This window comes from Pinus tabuliformis, chromosome Q (assembly GCF_031772625.1).
Source record: "Pinus tabuliformis cultivar Carrire ecotype Pingquan chromosome Q, CPIR1, whole genome shotgun sequence".
NCBI classification, from domain to species: domain Eukaryota; kingdom Viridiplantae; phylum Streptophyta; class Pinopsida; order Pinales; family Pinaceae; genus Pinus; species Pinus tabuliformis.
In genome coordinates this window covers 268077871-268083870 of record NC_142296.1, presented here as the reverse complement: position 1 = coordinate 268083870, position 6000 = coordinate 268077871, and positions in this window count along the sequence as shown.

Below are 6000 nucleotides of genomic sequence, written 5' to 3'. Positions count from 1 at the left end.
ACCTGCATGTATCTCTTAAATTGCTCTTACATCATCTTCTTCCTTCAAATCTTTATTCTGATCAATAGACCTTAGTTCCATGTTCCTAATCCTCTGTACCATGCACTATTACCTCTGAATATTCCAGGTAGCCTCTTATCAAAACTGAGTTGACGTGTAAGTTTCCATCAAGGACAATACTTGTATCATAATGCCAACAATCACCCCCTTTGGACTTGATGGCAACCATGATGGTGTTCACTACTACAAGTTGTAAAGACTATCAAGATAGTTTTAAAGACATTACAGATACCATACAACACCAAAATACCAAAATACTTTCTCCTCTTTGACATCAAGGGCAAAGTGCGGACCACTCTACTCTCCTCCTTTGCATGATGCTATCCATACTCCCCTTGATTACATGCTGAGTCTGCAAAGAGATGATTCAATATAATAACATGACACTATAACTCAACAAAGTGAGTATGACCTCCCTATGACCACGAACTCATACATACATCAATCACCCAACCAAGTGGGGATACACCATATTTGACTCATCTTCCCATCCAAGTGGAGGTATACCAAAGTTTATACATGACAAAAATACAACAATTATTACATCGTCCATCCCAAGGATATTGGAGAAATAAATTACATCATATGACCAGTAGAACAATTGAAATATAGACCATGACAGAAGAAGTTATATCACACTAATGACTGATGCAACTAAGAAAATAGTTGAGTTCAACAACTATAATGCCAACAATGTGGAATGTGAATGCCCCCCTTGGACCTATGCTACCACTATTTTTTTTCTTAGAAAAACATATACGCACTTTCACGAAGGCTACCCACGTGTACACATGCATATATTTCATGAAACCAGCGTGTAGTAAAATTCCTCTTAGAAAATGGATTTAGCAGTAGGAGGATGTAGAAAAACTCCCAGCTTTTGTCTGAAATATTCAAATGTTTCTTTGGGTAGTGGTTTAGTGAATATATCAGTAACCTATTCTTTGGAGGGGACATACTCCAATTTTACCTTTTGGTCAAGCACTTGTTCTCGTAGAAAATGTACTTGATGGGTATGTGCTTGGACTTGGAGTGCATGATTAGATTCTTTGAAATATTGATGGCACTTGTATTATCCCATAGAATGGAGATGGGTGGAGTACATTGATCTGAATTTCTTGCAAATTTTGCATCATCCAAAGTAGTTTTGTGCAAAAAGATGCAATAGTCACATATTCTGCTTCAGCTGTAGATAAAGCAATTGAACTTTGTTTGTTGCTGAACCAAGACACTAACCTAGAACCCATATAGAATGCACCACCACTAGCAGTTTTTTCTATCATCAACACTTCCTGCCCAATCTCTGCATCTGCATATGCATGAAGAGTAAGAATGCATGCATCTCTAGGATAACATAGTCCAAAGTCCTGAGTTCCTTAAATATATTTGAAAATTCTTTTGACTACCTGAAGGTGTGATTCCTTTGGATTTTCTTGGATAAAGCAGGCTACCAATCATGGATTTGTAAGTCAGTTGATGTACTGTTGTTGATTCATCGTTTGAGCTGAGGCTGCATCCTCTTACCATTGGAGTACATACAGGTTTATAATCTTCCGATTCCATACTTTTTCAAGATCTGCTTGAGATATTTTCTTTGTGAAAGAGAAATACCATCTTCTGTTTGTTGAACTTGTAGACCAAGAAAATAGGTAAGTTCACCAAGCAAGGACATTTCAAATTCTTGCTGCATTATTGAAGCGAAATTCTGACTCATGGATTCTTCATTGCTACCAAAAATGACATGATCAACATAAACAATAATAATTAGAAATTTATCATTTTCAATATTTGTATATAAATTGCTATCTGCAAAACCTTTTGTAAAACCTTGTTGGTGTACATATTTGTCAAGGTGGTAATATCAAGCCCTTGGAGCCTGTTTCAGACCATAGAAAGCCCTTTTGAGTCTGCATACAAGTTTTTCATCATTTCCAAGAATGAATACTTCTGGATATTCAATATAAACTTCTTCTAGATATCCATTAATGAAGGTTGATTTTACATCCATTTGGTATACTTTGAATTTCCGAAAATTGGAAAGAGCAAGAATCATTCTTATGGCTTCAATTCTGGCAACAGGTGCAAAAGTTTCTTCAAAATATATACCTTCTTTTAGCATACCCTTTACAAATAAGTTTGGCCTTTTTCTAATGACTTATCCATTTTCATTCAGATTTTTTTTAATATCCATTTAGTTCCTATAATATTTTTATCATGAGGTCTAGGAACTAATTCCCAAGTGTCATTCTTTTCAATTTTCTCAAGTTCTTCATCCATAGCCTTGACCCAACATTCATTTTTGCATACTTCATTTAATTTTGAGGTTTGATGGAGGATAGTAATGCTAGATAGCTTGAGGTCCCTTTCATAGTTCTTCTTGTCTATATGCTAGCCTCCCTTTCTCCTAAAATTTGAGTTTCTGGATGACTTTTCTAAACATACCTGGATAGAGTCTTTTCTTCTACCATTATATCTTCTTCTAGTGCTTCATTGGTTTCTTCTTCAATATAATTTTGATTTGATGTGGGAAATTAATCCCTATCTTCGTCATTGTCATAATCTTCTGTTGATTTTATCTGTTTTGGATTTCTGCATGCTTCATCAACTACAACATCAATGCTCTCAACAATTTTCCCAAGTCTTTGATTATAGCATGTATATCCTTTACTTCTGGAAGAATAACAAACAGAATCCCTTCATCTACTTTGGGTTCAAACTTACCAAGTTTTTCATCAGTCCTTTTGATAAAACATTTGCTTCCGAAACTTTAAAGTATTTTATAGTAGCAGTCTTACCATACCAAAGTTCTTGTGGAGTTTGAGTGTTATTTACCCGAACATTTTCTTTGTTGAGAATGGTCATGGTAGCAAATGCATCTTCAGTCCAGAAGGTTGCAGGAGTCCTAGATTCATCTAGCATGGCTTGAGCCATTTGTTGAACTGTTCTCCTCATCCTTTCTACTACACCATTTTGCTGAGTTGTTCTTGTAGTGGAGAATTCCATTTTTATTCCATCTTGTTCACAAAATTCAAATAATTCATCCGATATAAATTCCCCTCCTCGATCAGATCTGAGGCATTTCAATTTTCGATCTAATTCATTTTCAACCAAATATTTGAAGGCTTGGAACTTTTCAAATGCTTCATCTTTATGCTTTAGAAGACCTATCCAACACATTCTGGAAAAATCATCAATGAACAAAATAAATTATTCTTCTCCCAAGGTGAACTTTTCCTCGTTGGTCCACATAAATTAGTATGGATAAGTTCAAGAGGCTTACTAGTTGAGCCTTCTTTTTCCATGAAGTGAACTCTCATTTGCTTACCGATTTGACATGGTTTTCATATTGTATTTTCTGGGATGCTGATATCTAGAAGATCATGAACAACATTGAGTATGCATGCTTTTCTTATTTGAGAAATTCTTAGATGTCCCAATCTTCTATGGCATAGCCAGTTTTCATTATTTTTACTTAGAAAGCATTGTTTTTGTCCTCCTTAGAGTATGTATAACTTGTTTGGCATTCTTTTACCTTTGATCATGGTCTCTCTTGTATCAAGCTCACAAACAACACTTCCATTTGATCGAAACACCACTTCATTTCCTTAATCACACATTTGACTGACACTGAATAGGTTATTCTTTAAACCATCTACATATATAACATTTCCATATTTAACCTTTTCTTTCAAGAAAACAAAACCTTTACCTTTTATGACAGCTAGAGTGTCATTTCGAAATGAGACATTCTTTTCCTTTTCTAACGCATTATATGAGTGAAGTTTCTCTTTGTCACCTGTCATATGTTTGGAGCATCCACTATCGATGTACCACTGATTTTCTTGTTCTTCTGCATACAAGGCTATACCACATCTTTATGTTTTAGATTCTTTCCTTCTCCATATCTTGGGATTTAATGGCATTTGCTCCTTTTCAGGTGTTTTCCAAAATTTCTCCTACATTCATATTCTTCCTGACCAAATTTGTTACAAATTGAGCACTCTATTTCATTTTCAAGAGGAGAAAAGTTGTTATAGGAACTTCTCTTAATTCCTATTACATTCCTTTGATTTTGTGCTTCTCTAGTCATGATGGTTTTGTAAGCAATGCATTGAGCATCTTTGTGCCAAAAAATATGACATGAAAAACATTTCCCATTAAAGAAGTTTTTGTGACTATCGAATCTATTTACTTGTTGATTGTAGTTTCTATTAATATTCATCTTTGGAGAAAATTGCATATGATTTTCCTGTGGTTGGTTGTGGCTCCTATTGATATTCATCCTTGGAGCAAATTGAGTATGACTTACCTGATCATCAGATTTATGCCTTTGTTGATGATTGTCGTACTGTTCACTGGTCTTTGCTGCATCAAGATAAATTTTGGTGGAGGTTGACAATTTCTGTGATTGAGATGCTTCTTCAGTATATCAAGACCTGTCTTTATTAGAGGAGAACGTTGAACTTTGATAATTTCATTTAAAGTTTATGATCCTTTAGCAAATGTAAGATTCAAGATTTTGTTTTCTTAAGATCTTTTCTTAGACCCACAATTTCACATTCTAGTTTTTCATTTTGTTTTTCTTTTTCAACAAGTTGGTATGTCAAGGTATCTATGATCATATTCTTTTCTTCTAAATGGATTTTGAGTTTAGATATTTCTTCATGAAACTTTTCCTCTTCTAAAGCATCCCCAAAATCATCATTGTCATAAGCCATGAGAATTCTATAATCATCACTATTAGATAAACCATCACTATTGTCCATTAAACTATCCTAAAAATCATCACTATCATAAGCCATGACAACTCTATAATCTTGACCAGTTTCATCTTCATCACTATTAGATAAACCATCGCTATCTTCATGAGTATAGTAACTCCTTGTATTCACAACTTGTTCCCTATTCCCTATTCATATTCCTTTCATTTTTCATATTTAGCTTTATGAGGATATCTAGCAGCATAATGACTAACTCTACCACAAGAAAAGAATTTGAAAGGTAGCTTACCTCTGAACCTTCCAGAACCCAATTGAAGCTTCTTGGAAAAATTACCTCTTCTTATTCTTCTTCTGAAATGTGTCCTGATTCATTGTGTTCTTTCATTTTTTTTCCTTTTGTTTAAGCTTTAAATGTGGCTTCTCTCATATTTGATGGACCTCCTTTTCTCATCTCAAAAGCAGTTACGATTCCGTGAAGCTATGTCATAGAGATATTCTACAAATCCTATTTTTCTTCTATGGAAGACACTTTTGATTCAAATTTAGCAGACAGGGATCTCAAAATTTTCTCAACTAAGGTAACTTCCTTTATTTCTTCACCCATATTCTTCATACAATTAACAACCTCATCTATACGTAAGAAGTAACTAGCTATATTCTCATCACAATGCATCTTAAGAGTTTCACACATAATTCTAAGAGTTGAAGCTTAGCACATTTTACCTGAGAGTCTCCTTCGTAGCTCTGAACGATTTTGTCCCATATCTCTTTGGCTGATTTGAGTTGCATGACTTTGACAATCTCTGATTGTGAAAAATTTCCCAATAAATTGTTGACAGCTTTGGCATTGGTTTCATATTGCTTTTTACCTGCCGTGTCTGTAGAAATTTCTGTTGGAAATTTATATCCTCCTTCCACAATTTCCCAAATGTCTGTTCCAAGAGATCGTAGATAGGTTGTGGTTCTTATTTTCTAATAAGAAAAGTTGCTCCCACTGAAGATTGGCAGTCTGATGGATCCCATGCTTTCGTGATTATTCATCTTAATGGATCTTCCTTCAAGCGATCAATCTTCTTCTGAAGAACTTGGCTTTGATACCAATTGTTGGAAATAATACTGAGAAGGGGGTTGAATAAGTATTATTAGATCAAGAACTTTTCTTATTCATAATCAGATTTATATACGCTACTTCAGAGAGGGGAACCAGTGTGTACACGCA